The sequence below is a fragment of the Mustela nivalis genome (assembly GCF_964662115.1).
Source record: "Mustela nivalis genome assembly, chromosome: 5".
Lineage (NCBI taxonomy): Eukaryota > Metazoa > Chordata > Mammalia > Carnivora > Mustelidae > Mustela > Mustela nivalis.
In genome coordinates this window covers 142693012-142716726 of record NC_139024.1, presented here as the reverse complement: position 1 = coordinate 142716726, position 23715 = coordinate 142693012, and the positions used below count along the sequence as shown (strand labels likewise).

The following is a 23715-nucleotide window of genomic DNA, read 5'->3' as shown; positions in this document are numbered from 1 at the left end:
TGTGTGTTAAGGGGCCAATCACGCCACTTGGGTTCCCACCACCACGCCATTTAGATGACCTTCCAACCTGATCGCAAAGGTTTGACCTGTTGATATTGTTTACAGTGTCCTCATCCTGGATGTAAAAATGGCTGGTGAATATCGATACTTGCTCAGTCTATCTTAAAACAGTATCTGCCTGTATTATTTGGCAAAGCATAAATGATGCTGATTATTCCTAAAGCCATAGCTTGTTTTTCTAACCCCAGGGAAGGTGAGGGAATGTGTCTCAGACTGCACATGTCTGTATGTTCCTTTTATAGGGTATCTTTTTTTTTTTTTGCTTTGAGTATGAGCATACAGACAGAATTCCAGTGTATATACAGTTGATTTTGCTAATAATAATGTATGCCTAGAGTTCTAAGGTCAAATTACTATATGTACTCATAACATTATTCACAGAGACCTCCCCCCCTTTGTAAGGCTGGGGTTGGAGGACAGGACAAAAACTTGCCTTCAAAGTCCATCCTATTATATCAAGCTTTCGTGGGCTCCTGTTGTTCTCAAGGATATGATCAGATACTTAATTCCCCAGAATCTGAACAAATAATTTGCCTTTTAAAAAAACTTGGGACTAATCATTTCTGCCTCTCTTTCAAGTTAGCCTTCAGGGGCAAAGGATCATTAAACTTAGGCTAACTGGGAAAGGTTTCTGAGTGACCAGGTCCCAGGTCGCCAGTGCCTTCCACCACTACCTTCCTTGCTGAAGCAGCACTCCCTGCAAGACTCACAGCCAAGGCGGTGGGAGGAGCCCTCATTCTGCCAGAGGGTTCTATTTTGTAAGGCTGCTCAGCTCACCCCAGGGTCACTGGGTGAACAGGGACGCCCCACCTGGCATTGCACAAAGGCCAAGCACATTTCCCTCCTCGCCTTCTTCCCATGTCGGGTTCCTTCCCACACATGGCCCGGCTCTGGGTCATGTTTCTAGGTCTCCCTCTATTCTGCACCATGAGACTCCACTGGAGCCTCCCTGCCCCCCCCCCCAACAACAACAAAAAACCCACCAGCAGCACCAAGAGCCAACAGAGAGAAATGAGGTGTGCGTTTTCTGGTTTCCTATCACAGCTCCTCGAGCTCGTCTTGCAGCAGAAATCACATCTGCGATGTCAGAAGCCGATGAAGTAATAAATCACCAAGCTCTCCCCCCGACGTTCACCAGCTTTACACAGCTCTGAGGCACCGTCAGCCCTGAAAGCTTTATGACTCTGTGTCCTCCGATCTGAATAGACGTCACGCTTTCTGACAGCTTCATGACCTCTCTCAGCTTCACGTTCACTCCAGGAGGGAAATGTAGGCACAGACACCAAAGGGGCATCACCCCTTTCACGATGGCAGGTGGTTTCGAACCTACAACCTTCCGTCCAGATTCCACGAGCAGAGCCCAGGCAGCAAACTGGCTTCCAAAGCAGGTCAGAGAGCAAAAATGCTTCTTCCCATCCATAACACAGCACTTCAACATAAAAAATGCATTCAAACCCACAAAACCACTTCCCTTCAAATTCTTGATGGCAAACTTGTTAGATTATTAAGTGAAGCTGGCTGTAAGTAAAATTCAGAGAAGAACATTCACACCTTCTCCGGAAGGGCCCATCTCTTGGGTGCTGGGACCCAGCTCTCACGTTGTTGTCCTGTAAGGAAAATGCCAGCATGCAGGCAGCCTGGCCAGGGTACCCCCGCCACGGCACTCCATGGCCCAGTGTGCGGAGTCGTGTGATTACGCTGTGACACCAAGAAATGGAGTGTTGTACGAGCTATGGGTGGCCGTGATGAAATCGGAGTTTGTCTGTGTTCACTGTGGACTTTGTGATCACACTATTCATTTAGAAAAAGGCCCAGAGTTCTGTGTTACAGGAAGTTGTGTGTTTCCTCTTTCAGGATATGCCAACTCTGTAGAAAATTATCATCTGTGGTTATTACCAGTTATTTACGCCGGTGTGAATAAAGGCCGCGAGAATCTGTTTTAAAAGCAAAAGATGGAGAGAAGGACCCTTGTCCATGAGCAAGATACGACTCACTAGAATAGAAGACAAGGAATAAAAAAGATAACTTTTTTGGTACTCAGTTAAAACACACACACTCTCTCTCATACACACAAACATACCCACGCACGTAAGGTGTCTATGTTGTGCCCAGTGCTCTGCTGGTTTGCTGGCAAGGCAGACATGAAAAGCTTTGGTTCTCATCTTGTTTAGAGTTTTGCTTGAGACCTATTCTTCTGTGGGGTTGGAATTTGACAGAACAAATGTCTTAGTGCTTCCAGGAAAACCTCAGGAGTAAGAGGATGCAAGAAAGAAGACATTAGAACAAAAGGGAAGGAATGAGGAGCAGAGTCTAGAGGGGAGACATGGACAGAAAGATGTGACATAATCAGAAAAATAGTCCGTTTGGGGGGACTGTGGAGACCAACCCAGACTAGAATTCAAAGACCTGAGGCCCCCTTCTAGGGTTGATTCTGTAGAATTGTAGGTCCTCCAATGGCATTCTTCCCTCTCCAGAGTCTGATTTTCCCATTAGATAACTGAGGAGTGTAGAGTGCAGCGGCGGTCTCAACTAGGGGCAATTCTGCCCTCTCGGGATATTTGCCAATGTCTGCAGATATTTTTGGTTGTCAAATTTGGGGGAAGCCAGGGATGCTGCTAAAGACACTTCAGTGCACAGGACAGCCCCCCAACCAAGAGTTACCCCACCTAGAATGTCAATAGTGCCAACCTCTGGCATTGAAAACCTCTGAGCTACCCCATTTGAAGGATCTATTAACCTCTAATAAGATCTATGTGGCTGATGGAACCCACAACATAGGACTGGTCTGGAACTAAGAGTCCCACGGGCCTACTTTGCATTTTTCCAAGGGGCTAAGAGTCAATGTTGAGCCATTATACTTGTGAATTTGGCCTTCTTTCCTGGCATTCATGAGCATCTGTTCAACATAGTCAGAGGTTGACCAGTGCTACTCAAAGGGAGGTTTGGCCTGTGGTAAAGTTGGAAGGTGCGTAAAAGTGGCCAGTCAGCAAATACCCCCCCCCCCACCCCGATGGGGGCTGAGTGTCTGGTTTGCTAGCAAGGCAGACATGAAAATCAGAGCAGTCTCCCACTGCTCTGAGTGTTCATGACACACGATGTCACCTATATCAATTCATACTTGTTGTTATTAAAAGGATACTTCAAGAGGATATTTTGAATTCACAGAGTTTGTAACAAGTGTATAATGCAAGGGTTAAATATCAATAAATACCATGGAAGAGATGTCACCTACACTTCTTAGTAATTGTTGAGCGAATATGGCCAACCAAAGCCCAGTGCTTTTAGAACTGGCTGGAGGGGTTCTAAGAGTCACAGAATCATTCATCTTTCCTGCCACCTGGGAAGAGAGGGACCAGTGAGAGAAGAAAAGTGCTAGGACTCTGAAGGTCTCAATAGAAAGACTCCAGCTGGGGCAGCTGGGGCTCTACCTTGTCAGGTGTTTGGTGTAGGAAAGCCAGTTTGGACAGCCAAAGCCAGTTGGCTTTTGAGTTGGCCTGCATTCCCCTACTCCTCTGAGGCCTGAAATATCCACTCGGGACTCTGCTGAACCGCTACTGCTCAGTAAGATACCCCATGCTCTACCTCTAGCAATATCAATACATGGTGACGTGTGGGATTCTTCCCACCTTGCTGGGCCATCAAGACCCAGATGCTCCATGGGCATGATTGGAGGCCCGGGGCTTCTCCTCTTGGATTCCCCTGAAAATGCAACAGAAAAAGTCATCAGGAAGGAAGGGGAATATGGCCTTCCCTCAATGCTTGCCCAAACTACTGAAGTAACCTCCTAACCGGTCTCTTCATGGCTGTTTGGTTCCCCTCCAGTCTCTTCTCACCAGTATAGCCAATGATTCTTTCATAGTCAATGTCAATTACGTTATATTTCTACTTAAATGCATAGAATGGCTCCATAGGGCTCAGGGTGTTATGACAGAACTCTCTAAAGGATTCCAAAATGCCATGCATTGATCCAACTGCTATCTACTGCCTCCCTAGTGTAATATGCCACCATGCTGTCTGTGTTCTAGACACACCGGCTTTCTTCCAGTTCTTTGAAAGCCCCTGATTCCTTCTGCCACTGGGCCTTTGCACATATTACGTGATCTGTCTTGTGTCCTCTTCCTCTCAGGCCCTTATCCACCCCCGCCCCCGCTCCCGTCACCTGGTTAATTCTATTCTCCTTTCAGAGCTCAACTCAAACACTGCCTCCCTCACAAACGCCATGTCCAACTGCCCTCACTAGGTCTTTCCTCATATACTACCCTTCCTGGGACCATGTGTCTCTTCTTCATTGCTCTTTACACAATTGCAATTTTACATTAATGTGTTCAATAGTGTTTAATAAAGATCTCCTCAACAAACAAATGAATGACTTATTCCCGCCAGGGCTGCACAAGGGCTCTAACCACACATTCCTATTTCTGTCACTTTGATGGTTCCATCTTTGCAGCATGGGAGGCTGTTGGCTTGTATCTGTCCATCAAGAACCCTCCTCCCCTGCCAACCCAGTTCACCCACCATGAATTCTTCTCTCCTCCATGAACCCTTCTCTCATATCCCACTGCTCACAGAATTTGTTCATCTCTGTAGTACGTTATTTGGATCTTCTCACACATTGCTTTGAATCAGCTTCAGTTGTCAACACATTACTCTTCATTTCTGGATTCTAAACTCCTTGAGAAAAGAACCTCAGCCTAGCACACTGCCCTGCAAAGCTGTACACGCGCAATAAATATTCGTTAAACCCAAATGCCGCTTGTTAAAGCTTTGGTGATAGCAATAATCCCAAGTAACAACTCTAAGATAACACTAATGCCAGTGACATTCCACCCACTCAGCTTCTCAGAGAGGACAGGGAATGGAGAAGGGAAGAAGTTCTGCTTCAGTGCGGCAAGAAAAACTAGGTATGTTGTGGGCGCCTTTTATCAGGAAGTTACTATGATCTTTGAGGCCCAGTGGGATTTCTCCTCTTGTTTCAAATGGCTCTCATGGCAGTAGCACTGACTCTGGGCATGTAAGGTTGTCATAGTTAGCAAATAAAAATACAGAACTCCCAGATACATTTGAATTTCAGATAAACAACAAATATTTTCTTGTATAAACATGTCCCCCAAACTAAATGGGATACATTTATGCTAAAAAATATTGCTTATAATTTATCAGAAATTCAACTGTAACTGGTCATCCTGCTTTTTATCTAACAACCTGAATCACATGCTTTTTTTGTTTTTTTTTTATTTAAATTCAATTAATTAACATATAATGTATTATTTGCTTCAGGTCTGTGATTCATCAATCTTAGATAGTACCCAGTGCTCATCACAACACGTACCCTCCCCAATGTCTATCACCCAGTTACCCCAGCCCACTACCCTTTTCCCCTCCAGCAACCCTCAGTTTGTTTCCTATGATTAAGAGTCTCTTATGGCTGGTCTCCCCCTCTGGTTTCCTCTTGTTTCATTGTTTGCTCTCTTCCCCTGCGATCCTCTGCTTTGTTTCTTAAATTCCACATATCAGTGAGATCATATGATAATTATCTTTCTCTGATTGACTTATTTTGCTTAGCATAATGCCCTCTAGATCCATCCACATCGTTGCAAATGGCAGGGTTTTATTTTTGATGGCTATGTAATATTCCATCATATATACATATACCACATCTTCTTTACCCATTCATCTGTCGATGGATATCTGGGCTCTTTCCAGAGTTCAGCTATTTGAACCCATGCTTTTAATATATGGTTGAAGATGACATGATAGTAACTGGTGATTCCAAATGACAATCCACAAAAAAATGAATACCAATACAAAATAATCCCATAAATCTAATTCTTCCTCAATGTTTATTCAATATGACATCATGCCACTGCCCGAACCATCATTGTCTGAAAGGGAGAGTGATGGATCTATTTTATTCTTTGCATACAATCCTCAGGATGACGTTCCGTTTACATACGGAAAGCACACTTGTGTCACTGCCTATTATGTTCAAGAAGAAGGAATAGACTATGATGACCGTTTTTATAATGTTCCCACAGAATATTTAGAGTTAAATTCTAAAATAATACCATAGTTTCCTATAGAAAAATTTAACATTAAAAAAGTGTAAAAGTAGAAACTAATCTTGAACATTCTAGATAAGTTACCATGAATATTCACGATGTAACTCACCAACACACGTGTTTGTCCCAAAGCATGGGGTTGTGCGTGGAAAAGAAAAAGCATATATTCTCCAGCAACTTTCCTGGAGGCCTAGGATTCTTCAGGGAGGAGGACAGAAAAGTAAAGAATGAGCCATCCACCCTGATCAAATTTGTCCTTCAGAAATCACAACAGCTTCAGAGAACTTACTCCCCGTAACCTCCGTGGAGGAGGCTAGATTCTTGTAACTGGGGAGGTTTTGTTTGATTTCATTACAACTTTTCCTCCCTTACAGTCCTGCAAAGTGAGACTTTTTTTAAAATCATTATTAACAAGACTTAAAACTCAGTTTGATGTGACAAGTTTTTGTGAGTTGAGCGATCACGCATATGTGTGAATGTGACAAAACCAAAATAGGACATTGGCTGGACAGAAAACTAAACGGGAACTTACTAGGACTAAAGTCGGAGCATTTCCTTTGACCATAACCTGATCATTGTCTGGAAGTTCTTGAAAGGACATGTCTTGGCTTCCTTGGGACTCAGCTGTTTGCAAGCAACTCAGATCACTGAGATAAACACAAACATTACTATGTTCCACTGTTTCCCCAAAAGACAATGTTCCTATGTGGCCATCAGTAAGCATTAAAAATAACTAGTTCAAAGCCTAGTTTTCCGAAAGAATGATCTCTGTGTTGAAATTGAGGGGTGGGAGATGTTTCCCTATCATCTCTGTTTCTGGTTTTTCTTTCTTCCTTCCTGACTTCCTCCCTCCCTCTCTCTCCCTCTCTCCTTTTCTTTCTCTCTCTCTCTCTTTTGGGGATATTTGACCCAGAATACAAAACCAAGTCACACACAAAAATAAACCATATACTTGAGAAACAGAGCTTTTTCTTGGAAAACAGGACTTGGACGGGCAGGGAATGACTTTCTTTTCAATATTTGTCGCTTCCAACTTTGCATATTAAGATAGTAAAGCTTTGCATGTGTAGACGGTTCTGCATAATTAAACAGTGTAAGTGGCGTGGAACTAAGATGTCTATTTCTCTGTAGCATTTCTTTGACCATGGAACAGGGTGCTTCCAGGAGGCCTGGGAAAAGGTCAACCATAACTTCCAGGGTCTTTAACGCCAATTTGCTGTGAATCATGTTTTAGTGTGTGTCTGTGATTGTGTGTGTGCTGGGGTGGGGGGTAGGGGGTGCGGGGAAGGCCTGGGTGCATGGGTTAATTTGTCTCACTCCCTTTAAAGGCAGAGACTGGCCTACGCAGACCATCAGAGAATTATATTAGCACAGGTTTGCAGAGGCATTCTAATTAAATAGAGATAAATGAGCTACCACGAGGTAGAGACACGAGCTGGTTCAGATATTTCAAAAGGAAGCTTGTGCTCATCGCTTGATTGGCATCCTCCGAGAGCCTCCAAGGGCCTTTTTTGAGTTCTGGGTTCATCTGTATTCTCAGCTGTCACTGGGCAGGAAAGTTCATGACATGCTCGGGCTGGTAGAAAATGAGAACACCAGTTGTCCCTGGAGAGGCCTTGACTGTCCCTGCCGAGCCTCGCAGGCCAGACCTGAGCTGAAGATCTAGCAAGGGCGGGACTGCGGTAGCGGAGGAGGCTCCCACTCAGAGCCTGAGAGCAAAATGCAGCCTGTGGTTGGCAGGAGTCAAGTAACAGGACCTCCAACCAAGGGGCTGAGCAGAAGCCCAGGATATGGGAGAGACATCATGTGAACTGATGGCTGGAGGTAAGGGGAGAATCGTGCCCTTCCCCCGCGCCAGAAAAAACACACAAATCCGTACAAACAGAGGCACAAACATGCGCATGCGCACGCATGCGCACACTCACACACGTGCACAGGCTCCTGGTGTGGCGGAACCTGCGCATGCGCACCCGGGGGCGCGCACCCCTCGTCGCCCTCCCCCCCACACACACACACACATACAGAGGCTCATGTTGAGGCAGGAAGCCATGCAGAGCCCACGGCAAACATATCCCTGGAATTGAGCCACAGAGAAATTAGTGGAAGATTCTGGGCAACTAGAATACAAAGGGTCATTTCTTTGTGGAAACACCCAAAAAAAGGATCATATTCTTCCATGAGGCCATACAGATTTCCAGTTTTGCGTTGTTTTCCCCCTCATCACTCTGCTCCTAAATCCCTGGAGGGGTGAATGCCTGTCTCCGAGGTTTGGGACTTTCACGGGTCACTGGAACCTACTGAGTGGGAGGGAACTGGACACAAATCGGGAAGCCTAGAGTCAGGGTGCAAGGGGCTGCACCTTAGTCCTTTCACCTCCAAACCCTGGCTGCTAATATGGGTTTTGCCAGCCTGGGAGGGGAGAGAGAACCAGGAGAGCTGAAAGTGCTTCTGGACATAACTTCTTCCCAAGGAAGGTAGCTATTTCCCCTACAGCCTGAATCTGAGCTCCTTATTTAAGTACCCTGGGCTCTGCCAATGTCCCTATCTGTTTAACACCATCTCCCTGCAATGTCCGCATCATAGATATCCCATTAATAGAGGACAGCAGGCCAACGCAGGTGATTTTAGCAAAACAACCACCATGACAACAAAACACCTTTATTCCTTTAAAATCCAAATTAAGGAGACACCTACCATATAACCCATCATCTCCTTAAATCTCCTTAGAGCAGGAAACTTCTGGAGACATTTCCACAGGTGGGAGATCCAGACACAGTACGGAGAGAAATTAGAACAGGGCACACGGACTCACAGTTAAAGATCAGAGTTAAAGTTAGAAAGGAATTTGCAGGTGTGTGGTTTTATTTCTCCGTCCCGGGAGAAGTGCCGTTTTAAGGTTGTTAACCAGGGGGCTGAGCCTGGGGCCTTATGAAATGGACTGGCAAGTGAGAACTTGGAAACGTGGGGAATGGTAAAGTTGAAAGGCTCTTCAGGGCTCAGAGGAATAGGGGTGGGGGGATGGTAGGCTGTGCCCACTTCTAGAATCTCAGAGCTAAAGTCACAATGCATCCCCCTACACACCCACAGGGGACAAAGACTGCCAAAAAGTGTTACTGGACTCTGCTAACTGGTCTCTCTCGGGGACCTAGGAGAGGAGGGAGCCCTACTGGGTGGGCATCAGTATGCTGGGGAGGAGACAGCTGAACACTTGTGAGCAGAAGACTGGCGGCCAAAGGCTCTTTGGTAGGTTCAGGATGACTCAGCCCTAGCAGCCTTCTTCCTCAGTGTGTTAAGGACGTATAATTGTGCTGAGGAAAAAGGGAGATTGCTGGAAGCTACCTTGAGAAGGAAACTCAGGAAGGGTGTCAAATGGAAATTCCAGCCAGGCTCAAATGCCATTGTCTTCTTTTCGTGGGGTGTCCAATTAAACTTAGGATTTGGCGACTGTGCTTGCCGTGGGGCTCTAACTCTTATCCAGAGCCAACATTTTGCAAAATTGTACAACTTGACAACGTTCCCGACCTCCAAGGACAATGGCTGTTTGGGAAAAAGACCAGCAGGGCCTGGTCGTGGCATCAGGCACCGTCGTGGGCTGGAGAAAACCTGAATCCCTGCAGACCTCATCAAGCCCTTCACTAATCCCAGGCTGATTGCCTCCAGACTCTTCATAAATGAGAAGAAAATGAACTTCTACTTTGTTTAAACCTGTCCTAGGGTTTTTCTGTCACTCACAATCAAATCTAATGCTACTGGACTCAATAAATATTCACTGACTGACCAACGGACCTAAGGGTGATTCAGTGAAAAAAAAAAAAAAGAATGAATGAATGAATGCAGTTCCAGGTGCCCAGCTCTAATCCTTACCCCAGTGAGGCAATAACAAGACAGCTGTGGCTCCTGCCCTCACATGCCTATGACCTCGTAAGAAAGCTTGACTTTGAACAAGTAATAACAAGTGTGTTGATCCGTAGGCGAAGTGCAGTGTCCAATGCTGGCATATAACCAGGGAGCTCCAGCACAATAAGCAGAATGACATTTCAGATGAATCCTGAATGCTGAGCAAGAGTTGGGAGGGAAAAGTGCTGTCAGCCTTGCGGTGACAGGCAGCATGTGGCACAGGGGAAAAGGCCAGTGTCTGTAGCACCTGGGTTCCAGGAGAGACACGAGGGAGAGAACTCTCCATGCTGTGTCCTCTGAGCCGTGGACACACAGAGAGTGGTCTGTGGACCAGCAGCTCTATCTTTCCTGGGAGCTTGCTGAGAACACAGATTCCCCAGGCCCTATTCAGGCTATGGAAGCAGAGCTGCATTATTTTTAATTCTTTAAAGATTTTATTTATTTGAGAGAGAGAAAATAAGAGAGAGGTAGAGCAGGGGGAGGGGTAGAGGAAGAGGGAAGAAGAAACACCCCACTGAGCAGGGAGCCCGATATGAAGCTTGATCCCAGGACTCTGAGATCATGACCTGAGCCAAAGTCAAGAGTTGGTCTCTTAACCAACTGAGCCACCCAGGTGCCCCCCAGAGCCGCATTCTAAAAAGAGCTCCAGGAGACGGGCATGCATGAGAAAGTCTGAGAAGCTATGGTAGGGGGTCACCTTGGAGATTTATGTTTTGTTTCATTTTGTGTTGTTACTTTTTCTTGAGAAAATTGGGAGGTGACTCTTTAAGCATCAAACGAGCACCAGGGGATTGGCCATTCTAAAAGAGAGATTCATGGGAGACCTGCGTGGAAGCCCAGAGACTCAGAGAGTGACGAGAGTGGCCCGAGCTGTACAGCTGGGGACAGACAGTACAAAGGGATGCTCATAGTTTGAAAGATACACGCGAAGCGTAAATATGAGCACTAGCGATAGGTTGTCAGCTAGGGCAAGGAGATGCCAGCTTTCTGACTTGCTACCACGGCTGGATGTGGAGCTATTCTTCTGGGGAGCTCTGGAGAATGAAAGAGAGCCAGGGGTCCGTGACTTGATGTGACCATGAAGAGTTTCTGTGAACACTGATGAAACTGGGGTGTAAATCTGTGGGACCGTTTTCGTCAGGCTCTACCAGAAAAACAGCACCAATATGATGTGTGCAGATATAGAAAGACATTTATTTGATGGATATGGCTCATGTGTTTGTGGAGGGTGGCTAGGCCCAAATCGGATGGGGGATGCTTAGGAAAGAGTTCAAGTTCAAAGGCAATCTGAGAACCAGGAAGAGCCAGGGCTGCAGATGACGTCCTCAGAAATACCTCCTGCTCAGGGAAGGTAGACCTTCTGTTGTATTCAGGCTTTCAAGTGTTTAGATGAACCCCACCCACAAACTCCCTCGCAGAAACACCCAGAATAATGTTTGACCAAATATCGGGACAAAGTGGCCCAGCCAAGTTAACCTATAAGATTACCTCACCCGGAAGACTGGAGAGTCTTCGGCATGGAGACGGGTGGCTATGGAAGCATTGTGAGTGGAGGGGGCATTGCCTGGGGAGAGAAAACCAAGGGAGAAGTTCAGAGCCCCTGAGGAGCGTCAGTAAGTAATGGTCAGGGGGATGAGACACTTGACCAAGTTCTCAGAGACTCTCCCATCAGGGACAGCTGTGTGCTGGGCCGCCCAGGGGGCAAGACTGGGCCTCTGTCTCCCCTCATGTAAGTTACCAGAGCTGGAGAAGGTCAGAGGAGCTCTGGCATTCGGGAGGCTTAGTGCCAACCCGGGAGCTGATCTTCAGGTCTGGAAGAAGCTGCTTCTGGACGAGAGAGGCTTCAGGGAAGCAAAAGGCCTGAAGTTCCAGTGGCTTTTCCATGGAGGCCGCAGAGACTGGGCACTGGAGCAGCCTGACAGAACAGCGGACCCCCTTTCCGGTGCAGACAGGGAAAACATATACCTGCCCCTGTTTTCTGGCTGTTTTCCGTGAAAGAACAATTTCCTCATCAGGGTATGTTTTTAGGTTTTTAGGACCAGTTTTAAGATCCATGGCTGCACAGTGTTCAAAAGAAATAATGCAATATCAGAGCATGGGATCTGAGACCAGCGAGCTTTGATTAAACCCTTGCTGTGCGTCTCAGGGAGGACATTCACCTCTCTGAACATCAGATTCCATCATCTGGAGGATCAGATTCCTAGCTCCTGCCTGATCCTTATAGTTTAGATGACGTCCTTGCTAGGCTGGATCCAACAATGATAAGACCTTACAAGGTACGTACCAAGACAGTAATGTCCTTGTCCCTGTAAGATAGTGTTTCTCTTCTCTCTCTAAAGCCTTCACTCCCCAACCCTCTCCGACTCACCAGGCACTTCCCTCCACCCCAACTTTTGCTTTCCCTTTCTGTATTCAATTACCATTTTTTGGTTGTTATCGCTCTGCATTCCCTCGAAAGTATTAAATATGCATGTGCATTCACACAACCGAAGCGATCCTTTTCAATGCATACAGAAATTTTAATGAGCAATCTCATGTTTGTGCCAGCTTTTGGAATGCTGCTGGAAAAAAAAAAAAAAATGCATGAAGCCCATTATAATTTGCTATTGCCAGGCAGAAATTAGATTGCTGGCCATGGTTGCCAGGGTAGGGAGGGACAAGGAATGGCGAGACTGCTGTAGGGGAGCGGATTTCTCTGCAAGGTGATAGAAATGTTCTGGAATTAGTGATGATGTGTGCTACAACCCTATGACCATCCCCAAAACCACAGAATAGTACAACTGAAGATGGTAAAGTGTATGTATGTGAATTGTGGGTCCATACATACAAATGGCTATTGCCTGGGTCAGATAGGGGATTGCCTGCTTCCAAGGTCAAAGGTCAATGGTAGACATGAGGCACCCACCCCCAAACAAGGCACAGCCAGGGGTTCACAAGTGATACACAGCAGCCCCGTGATGCCACGGTCCACGCCAGGCTGTGAGCATCCCACAGGATTTGGGAAAAAGACTCACAAGTAGAGGCTGGAGTCCATGTCAAAGAAGGAAGTGAGGCTTGAGCTGACGGTCGGGGAGAAAGAAATGCACTTGAAGAAAGTGAAGTGGGACGCACTCCAGAGAAGATTCCAGAAGGAGTGAGAAACTGTGGTGTTCCCTTTTCTTCAGGAAGACTGGCTCCAGGGAGGGGCAGAGGATGTGGACAACCAGTCTTGGCCAGACAGGGAAGAGTCACATTCGATAGATTCTTGCTGCCCAAGCTTTGTCTGGATTTGGGAGAAGATCCAGGACTGAGTTCAAGGCCCCCGAGCCGTGCTAGACGGTCCCCTGTCATTCCTTCTGAGGCACTGGGTCACCTGCATCCTTTATATAGCAACATAAAGATCTCCCGCTCAAAAGGAAACATTTCGATGGCCTGGGCTTTGCCATTTTTTTCCTTTACAAGAGTTGACTAAATTCTGTTGGAGAGAAATGAGGTTTCTTTGTTTTAAAGAAATGCAAAGCTGCAGGGCGGACGAGGAATTCCTAGGCAGCCATCTTATTGTATGTGGGTGCAAAGTGTAAAACCTTCATTTTTTTGGTAAGCTGAGCAAAGCCTGGGTACCGTGGAAGCCAAATACATACACACAAGCATTAAATTCCACTTTGAAGATGCAGGGCAGCCTACATGGGCATGTCTGGGGCCGTGAGGCTCCGGCAAAAAGCCTGACACAAAGTCTGGATTTTTCTGTGACCAGGTGAACTGGTCAAGTGAGCGGGTCAAGCCCAGAGCCCAAAAGGTCACGTAGAGGCGGCTCATTCCCAGGACCTTGGGACAGACCTACCTTTGCCGCTTTGGTGGGTGAGCACGTCAAGGAGAGAAGACGTAACACATCTCCTGAAACCTCGCGCCTCTGCCCTGCTAACTGGTTTATGTCCACATTCTCCGATTCGATTTTGCTGGAATAGTTGGTAAGCTCCCTCCAGAAGTCTGAGTCTGTGACATTCTGTATCCTTCACTATTGACATTATTAGTATTTCGTTAGCGGTGTAGTAGTGTATGACGGCCATTTAAATACCATCACCACCACCCCTCCATGCCCTAAAGTACTTGTTTGCCCCGAAAAGAAGTGGTTTGGCATAAGGTGCAAGTTTTTAAATATCCATTTTCCAGACCTCTCTGTTAAATTTATATACATATACATATACAAAAAAAAAAAAAAAAGGCTAAACCATGTGGAATGCTCCTAAGTGAGTATTAGTGTTCACTGGACTTCTTATGGCATTTTATAATAAAATATCACCAAGCTCATAAAGAGGCTTTTTTTTTTTAAGCTCCATAATCTTTCTAACCATAACAAAAGGGCGGTAAGTACATTGTACAAGAGCATGATGGAAAAATGTGCTAAAGTATTTCCATAAATCAAGTGTAGTACTTTGGCATTGACTCTAAAGCATTAAATTTAGTAAATTAGAACCAGATGATTTTAAAATAGAAACTTACATAACTTTACGGTGTGATTTTTTTTTTCCTACACGAGTTTATCTTCATGAAGTCCTCTTGGCTGCTACCGTAATAGGTATTTAAGAAGGAAGGGCAGCATCTGGGTATAGTCATCTTTGTAATTCCCAGGGTGCCTAACATTCTGCTGGGCAATTAGTAAGCATCGGTGGACGGATGAGTGAAATCTCGGCAGTGATTAACAAGTACAAGTTAATTGGAAAGGCGATATAATATAAATATTTATACGGATCTATAGGTAGACCAAACACTACTACCCCACACTTCATAGTAAAAATATGTCTGGCTTTTCCTTTCCTTGTGAAATCTGTGTCTCTCAGTCAATGAATTTACAATGAAAGGGTGGATCTGCTTCTCATTTGGGCCACCATGACCCCAACTGCCATCACGCTGGGACGTCCCTATATTTATGGGCTCTATTCTATTTTTGCCATCATAGAAGCTGCAGAAAATGTTCCTTTCTGTCATTTCTCCCTCTCCTCTCACACACAATTTCATAATGTAGCTGATATCTTAAGGGCAAGCTAGGAGTTCGGTGCAACACATAGACCGAGAAAATCCTAAGTGTGGTGTCACATTTAGGAGATACATATGAGTAAGCTACAGTCTTTGCCCTTTAGAAGAATACTTTCTGGCAGAAGGTTAGTCAGGACACCATAGCTGCAAATGAAAGAAGCTCAACTCTAAATACATTAGGCAGAAAAGTGTGTTCATTGCCTTATGAATTGGGTTGTCTAAAAATGAACGTCAGGTATGGCTTGATCCAGAGGCACAGACAACAGCATCAATGTTCTCTCCATTCCTCCACTCCAAATATCTGTTGTTTATTTTTGCATGTGGACTCACTCTCTCTTGCTATAGACACTCTGTACAATGAGGAAAAGATATTCACTACCAAATGTACATTTACACATTATGATCCAAAGAAAGAGAGGTCCTCTGTCTCCAAGCTTCTTTTTCAAAATCTCAGAGAAGATCTCAGGTTGGCTCTGTGCGTCACATGCCAATTTCTTGAGCCTATCTGCATGGACAGGGGGATACCTTTTATCACTAGATCAGGCATGAGTGGTGGTTGGGCATCTTCATTAGCAGATGAATGGAAAGAAAGGTATTTATGCCGTAAATATTGAGGATGTGGGATGGACCTGGCTGATGGATGTGGGAAGAAGGAAGGGAAAACAACAACAACAACAACAACAACAACAACAAAAGATCAGTCTGAACTTTTGATTCAAGCACCTGAGACACAATCATAAGTAGAAATAGAATAGTTAGAAATGGACACTGTTTCAGTGGGAAGTTCATATGTATGTTAACCAGAGTTCTCCAGAGAAACAGAACCAAGAGGCATGAGTGCGTGCATGCATCTGTGTGGAGAGAGATTTTAGAGAACTGGCACATAATTGTGGAGGCTGACAAGCCCCAAATCTGCAAGGCAGGCTGAGAAGCTATAGATCCCGTTCAGAGTTGAAGAGTTGATGCTGCAGCTCAGGTTCAAAGGCAGCCTAGAGCAGAATTCCCTTCTCCCAGGGTGACTTTTGGCTCTTGGGACCTTCAACTGATTAGACGAGGCCCACCCGTGTGATGGAGGATAATTCACTTTACTCAAAGTCTACTGATTTACATGTTGTTCTCATCAACAACATAGCTTCAAGCAATGTCTACACTCATATTTGACCAAATATCTCGGCACTGTGGCCTATCCCAGTTGACATATAAAATTAACTGTCACAATATGTGAATAGGGAGGTACTTCTGGACTATATGGGTGTGGTAGGAAGTGAGTTTGGGACTCAGAAGCCAGGCCAGGAGATCCGATTGTCATCTACCCAAGAATGAGAGTAGAAGTCGCTACAGAGGATTGATACATAATAGAACAGCATAGAAGAAAACAGGTTGAGGGCAGAACCTGGCATAAGTCCTGCCTGGAAAGGAGACTGGAGTCTTGGCGAGGGCCGTGGAACAGCAAGAAAAGCCTGTGGCCATGGAGGTGGTGATAGAGACATTGGAAGCCAGGTAAGGCAAAGGGTCCAGGAGAGCCTCCAGCATGGTGGGCAGAGGAAGGCTCCCCCAAATGTGACCAGCAAAGCCCCGCCCACCAGGCCACACACCGCCCCGCCCCAGGTCCACCGCAATAGTGAGGTGGAGAGCAAGCCCTTCACAGCCCAGTGGCCGTTAGAGGGGGGCCGTTTTATATCCCTGGATTCCATAGTAAAGACAAGAGACAAGGCTTGTATTTCAGACTTCTTTTTTACTCCATTTCTCTAGCAACATATTGCTAAGTATCTTACACTACAACGGACTGATGTGTTGTAAATGATTTGGGAATGGAAAGTCCCAGTACGTCCCCATAGAAAGCCTGAGAGACGCTGGCCTGAATCGTGGTCCACGGAGTGGACGGCAGAGGCAGAGGAGACGAGGCCCGCGTGGGAGGTCAGGCTCCAGACTGCTCACTCCGGCCCTCTGGTCATGCGGAGCATTAGAGAGCGAGCGCTCGGCCTGATGCTGGGGGAAGAAGTGGTGTCCAAGGGAAGGCCCAGAGGAACTAGGGGGTATAGTGGTCCCTGCTCACTCATCCACAGTAATGAAGGATGAAAGTCTAGAGTTCTTTCACAACTCATTTGGCAGCAAACCCTGACCTGGCTTGGCCCAAGGTAATGCATATTCTTCTTTTACCCAACTTGGCGTGAGTCTTTATACATCTGCCTGCTGAAATATGAATGAGTTTGCCTACGGGAGGCTGGCCCCAGGCCCACTGGGAACTGGGTAGTCTGGGGGACAGGTCAGTCTGTTTTTTTTAAATCTGAAATATTCGGAATCCCATAACACGTCTGGCCTCTGGGTTTTTGAACAAGGAACTGTGGCTCTCTATTTAGGATAAGGAAGTCCTGAATGTACCCAGAGAGAGCAGGATATAAGAGATTAGGGTTAAAATGAGAGAAGGGGGAGTGCGAAGCTGAGTCCCAGGGTGGGCTTAGGGGAGAAGCAGAAGCACAGCCCTGACTGGGCAGGGAGGAGAGAGATTTGTTTTCCTGGTGGCCAGAGCGGCACGGGAGATGGCTTTTGACGATGTAAGAGTGATTTCGAGGTGACGATATGTGGATCAGGGGAACACGTGGCCCCAATCTTCTAGGGGCAGAATGAGCAGAAGCCTTGCTTCTTCCTCCAGCTCTCTAGCCACTCTGAAGACCAGAAGCTCCCAAGGCTGGCCAGAGCATGAATCACGAGAACCACAGGCACCAAAGTTCTAGAAACCCTTCACAACACCCTCCTCTTCTCCACCCCCTCGTTTGAAGTCTCAGGGTGCCAGGGCATAAGCGAATGATGGAAATTTACACTCAAGCTCCGTAAGCCCCTGTGGTGTGAGTGAGGGAGCCTCAAGGTCTCGGGCAGCCTCAATTATTAGCATCGGCTCTTCTTCGAGGAAGAGAGCTGCTCTGCATTTCTCAGCTTCAGTGGGCGGAAAGGAACGCGCCGTCCACACTCCACATGGCAAGTCAAGGGTGGACGCCCGTGTCTCCACCGCCGCCCCGTGCCCAGTGCCCAGCCCACGCTGGAGAGGCATTCCTCTCGCAGACAAAATAAAAGATTGCTGATAGCTGGAGCAGTTTGTTTGCTTTCTAAAATGAATCAAAGTCTTCAAAAGCTTGGCTTGAACAGTGCCGGCTGAGCTGTGTCCCCACATCACATTCCTCCAGTCCTGTCGTCCCCCCTCCAACTCCCCCCACAAGGCCCCCGCATTACTCGGATTCCTTCCCCTCTCTCATCAGCGCCAGCTGGCGGCCACTGGGGCTGGCTAGACAGGCCCGATGCCCTGGGACGGGGCCTGCTGGATGCTCAGTAGCCCCAGCTGGTGAGGGCGGCAAGGGACAGGAGGCCACCTTCCTTGGAGGACTGGGTTAGCTGACCCCTTTCAGGGCCAGTGCGGGCTGGGGAGGAATGCATCCCCAACCCCTGAAGAAATGCTTTACACTGTACCTTCCGGAAAAGTGGTCATCTGGTGTTTAAAACCCCCCACCCCGCCCTGCTCCCTGATTCTTGCCCACCCCACCTCCGCTTGCATCTTCCTCCTGCCCACCCTCACCTGGAGCTAGGCTGGAGGCTGGATGCGGAAGGTGAATTTTAATGGCCCGTGTGTCTGGAGAAATAGACTGGAAATAGAACCCCCGGCTCTATCCAGGCGCGTCAGGCTCACAGTCCCTACGTGTCTCTGTTTACTACGCCTGGACAGGAGCACAAAGCGGAGAGGCAACAGTGTATCATGTCACGTTATCACGTCACGTCGTAGATACAGATGCAAGGAGAGAACAGGAAGACTTCAGACTTGAGAATGTATAAAGGAAGTACAAAAGGGAGCAGGAAGGAAGCTTGGGGTGTTTGTCCTCTCTTACCGGATATGTATCACATAGCAATGTCCTTGTGGTGGGTACATCCACCCATCCACCTTCTGCCCAGGCATGGGATTTCTGCCTACATGTTTGTGGCAGATCACCTTGACCTTTGTAAAGATCCGTGGTCTGCCATTTCTAGCAGCAGAACAGACTTCAGTTTCACATAAGGAATGGTTTATTTGGACAACCTGAAGCGTGAAATAACAGGGTACCTTACAGCAAGAGAAAACAGGAGCGAGCCTTGCCCGCAGCCTGCACAATTTTACCAGTAAAGCCCTTTTGTTCCACCGAACATCATCCGTGTGCCCAACTGGAAACACTGAAAGAGCAGAAATATAAACCTTCGCACATTCATCTTTCTCATCATTTCAGCCCTAAATTAACTCCCCAAATCCTTCACGTGGAGAAAATCCTAAATGCTAGAATGGGGCCTCATCCTTGCCTATCATATTTTACTAGACTTGAGCAAGGTTGCTTGACATATAATTTAATCTGTTTTGTTTTTTATTCTTCGTGGGGGGAAAGGTAGTAATTAAGGATTCCAAAGTTATAATAACACTATTAGGGATGTACATATAAAACATCAAAAACTTCACAATTACAGTTTTTCCAAAATCACGTCCAGGTATCACCCGTAATCACCAGGGGCGATTTACAAGGGGTCTATGTAGGTTTGTAGTGGCATGTTGATGATGCAGGATTTCACGCGTTCTTTCATAGGTTTATCGAGGACTGATGGGGTCTAAGACACGCCATTTTAGCACTTCCCCCTCAAGGAAATGAAAAGCCACCTCGAAGAATCTGTGACAGATGGCAGAAGGCAGTGGGAAATGAGGTAGGGGGAAAAGGACAGTTGAGTTTTTATAAAGGAGGGTCACAATGACACACTGTTAAACCTGGCTCAGTAAAACAGGGCGGTGAGATCTTGTAAAGTCGTCACAGTGTGGGAATCCATCACGTCATGTTGTAAAGAGAACTCTAGAGGAATCATTTCTATTCTCTGCCGTTTAGAGTCCCACCCCTCCCCAGTGCCTCTTCACTGAGTGAGAGTAAGAAGTCAGAGGGCACCAAATCAGAAGTAATTTGGGGATCATGAGTCAACAAGCCTTTTTAACAAACAACATCCTCCATCTGCAGAAACAAATACTGTAAGACAATATTTTGAACAACTCTTTCAGAAAACAGAGTTTATCCTTCTGACACTATTGTTAAAAGGGAGGGGGTAGGAAGAAAAACTTTAATAAAAATAAAATCATTGTTAAGGGAGGGGTTGGGTGGGAAGGGTTAGGATTGGGTGGCCTTCCTGGGTCTCTTTTATCAAAATATTAGAGGCGAGAAAGTGAATGAACACTCTATTTCCCAGCACACGAAGAAACAAGTGTTCGAGACTATATCTGGAACATCTCTTTAATAATAGACTTTCATTCATTCCAAGAACTTGACCAGCTCAACAGATTAAAAAAAAAAAAAAAGCTATTGCCTAGGGCGGGAGATGGCCTTTCCCCTGCTGGTTGAAAAGTGACTTATTTTTTCCATGTTGGTATCAGGAAGGTTGGGAGCATGGACAAGGCACAGGGCTCTGGGAAGATGTACCATGAGACTCAGTTGCCTACATAAATCCTTCCCCAAGTGGCTTGAAATCTCATCGCAGAAAAGCAGCTCTTCCTTCCAGAAGAAACAGTAAGGGCAACACCTAAGCACTAAATGACAAGGCATACGTGCCACACTGTGTACGCAGTCATCTGGGAGATCTTTTAAAAAATGTACAAATGCCGGGTTCTCACCCCAGGCCCACGGAGCATTCATAATTGCTTTGAAGAGGGTCAGCTTTGGAAAGCACCGACGCAGGGCAGAGGTAGGGAGAGACACAATGGCTGGGGAAGAGATCATCAATGGAAAGGAAAGGTCTCATGAAGGAGACGGGGTGCAAGCAGGGGAAAGATGGGATCTAGAGAGGCATGATGATGAAGGGAGATGGTCTAGACAAGCAGGGCTCGACAAGCTGTGTCACAACTTGACAGCTTGCTCTTTAGTTGGGTTTAGTCCCACTCTGAAGGACAAGCTGCCTTATTGAGCTAACTAACAAGTAGGGGCTCAGATAATGAAGACTCCCAGGGGATACTGGGGGCCAGTAGGCATAATGGCAAGGACCCACAGACTCAGGAGCCAGAGAGCCTGCCTTCCCACACCAGACCCCGCACCCCCTCCCCTGGAACCTTGTGCAAGGTATGTGACCTCTCTGGGTCTCCAATTTTGTTACCTGTAAAATTAAGGTTGTCATATTAGAGAAATACTCAATGGAATCATGTTTGTGATATGTAGCATGGTGGCTTGGCAGCTGGGAGGGGTTTCCATCAAGGCTGAGTAGGACAGGGGTTGGTGGCTCATCTTTGTTTAGGGAGGTTTCTGGAGATTTGCAGAATGGAAAAGTTGCTGTGCTGGATTATTTTTTGAAATAATTTTGGTTTTTGTAAATTGTTTTCAAACTAGAAATGGTAACACATGGCCCTAGAAGGGATATTTCTAGATTGCTTCTCTGTAGATGTGGAAGGATTTATACTTGAGTCCAAACTCAGGGATAGATATATTTTGCAATATTCTAGACTATGGGTCAGCAAATATTTCCTGGGGAGGGCCAAACAATACATTGGGAGGAGCAATTTACAACCACCCAAGCCTGCCATTATAGCTCAGAAGACACCGTATAAAAGAAGGGATGCCTGTATTCCAATAAAACTTTATTTATAGACACTGAAATGTGAATTTCATGTAATTTTCACATCTCCCAAAATATTCTTCTTTTTATTTTTTTCCAACCATTTAAAATGTAAAAGCTATTCTTAGCTCATCAGTCATACAAAAACAGGAGGCCCACAAGCTATAGTTCTCCGACAAAACCATGTCCAAGAGCCAGAACCAGAAAGAGGCCTTGAGTTGGCTCCGAAAAGTTGCATCTTATCTCTGCTTCTTATCCATGGAAGCCACACTACTGCCTTCAAACTCAAGTTTTCTCCATTCCTTTCCTGAGTATCACGCAGATCTTCCAGACAGTAGCCATTGAAGTTACTTCTGTCCTCTTCTTCGCCCATTCATGCAGGAAACACATCAGTCCTTGTGAGGCATCAGCCTGCCGGGGACACAGAGATGAACGAGATACCGCTCTGTCCCTCTGAAGCGCACCTCGAAGCTGGGGCCACAGAGATCAACCAATATTATGGTACAATGTGGAAAAGCCTTATAAGAGGGCCGTGTTCCAAGAACAATGGGGGCATAGTGCACGGAGGGAGGAATTAGTTCTGAAAGGAGGAGGTGGGCAGAGTGGGGGCTGTGGACGAGGAAGCACAAAAGGGGTAGTGTTGGGGCTCGGCTTGATAGCAGACGTGTGAAGGGAGGACGCGCTAGGCAGAGGGACCCATCTGTGCAAAGTCAGGACAGTACAAGGGTGTCTTGGAATTGGTGAGTCCCCCCAGTCTGGCTGGAGGGTGGGATGGGCGGTGGGGGATGGGAGGGAATGAGGCCAGAAAGGAAGGGGGGCGTCAAATTATAGTCTATGCCAAAGTCGGCAGATTTTGCTTTTAAAGGCATTGAAGGGTCCCTAGAGATTTTTAATCCCAGTAGCCATGTGAGGCGCTCTGGACTCTAGAAATTAAACAGGTAGCGATGTGGAAGATAGATTCCAGCAGGGAGAGGAAGCAGGCCGGGAAATGACAAGGGAAGGACTGGAAAAGATCAGAGGAGAGAGACAGGGAATGGGCCTGAAGCAGAGATTGCTGTTAGGAGCCAACATCGCGGCACGCTGTGCAAGGCACCCAGCCTCGGAGTAGCTGCGTCCCCTTCCGAGGGACTGCTCTAGATTCCTGAGCTCGCTGCCTGACCTCCCACATTCTGACCTTAGACAGCAGCCACATGGGTTCCTCCCAAGTCGTGCATAGGAGAATCTCTTCCCTCCGTCATCCTCTTGATTTCTGGCCATATCGGTAGCTGGAAAATCATCTAGACGGTGCCTGGTGCCATGTCCCTTGTTCCTGCCTCTATCAGAGTCTGGGGAAATAGAGCCCTTGGCCGACCAGCAGGCAAGTGGCAGGGCTGAGGGCTGCCAGGGCGTTGGTGAGCACACTGTTAGTTTAACAGCTACCTGCATTATGTAAGCTGCATTAAGACTCAGTATTTTAACCAACAGCCTGCTGCCCTTGAGTGTTTACACAAAGGGTAAAAACACTGAGAAATAGATCACATCATTCGCTGCTCAGATCGGGTCGATGATTTCCTCTGGCACTGAGAGTCCGGCTGCCACCACCCACCTGTCTGGGTCTCCTCCACCCGAAGCCCAGGTCCCTGACTCTAGGTACACTGGCTTGGATGCTGGTCTTAAACATACCAAGCACACGCCCTTTCCTCTGTCTGGAATGTTCTTTCCCCAGATCTTTGAGTGGATGCCTCATGCCATTCAGATTTCTGCTTTGATATTACCTCTCTAGAGGGGCTTCCCTGACCTCTCTCTAAAAGAAGACGCTTCCCCACCCAAGCCTCATCTGTTTTCCTTTAGCAATTTTCCCTGCTTAATTTTTCTTCATGGTACTTATTCCTCCAAAACTGTATTACATCTTCATTGACTTCTTGTCCAGCTCTCCCAGTAGACCGTAAGCTCCGAGAGGGAAGCGACTGTGTGTGTCTGGGCTGCTGCTATCACTTCCTCACCTGAAACAGAAGCTGGGAGGTGCTCAGTCGAGCTGTGCTAAGTTAGAAAGCCATTCTCTACCTTTTACTGAACGCTTATCATCCTTAAAATATTGACAGCAGTCTAACAGTGA

The 23715-nt window shown here is 46.6% G+C and overlaps 1 protein-coding gene and 1 long non-coding RNA gene across 3 annotated transcripts in view; one reads left to right on the top strand and one right to left on the bottom strand.

Moving 5' to 3' along the window:
• Positions 1–23715, top strand: part of NEDD9 (neural precursor cell expressed, developmentally down-regulated 9) — a 187848-nt gene that overhangs the window by 113287 nt on the left and 50846 nt on the right. The gene's annotated exons all lie outside the window — the stretch shown is intronic.
• LOC309865614 lies at positions 21626–22880 on the bottom strand. The gene is made up of 2 exons (XR_014312198.1): positions 22795–22880; positions 21626–22031 (listed from the first exon to the last, which is right to left on the bottom strand). It is a non-coding gene; the product is annotated as an uncharacterized lncRNA (long non-coding RNA).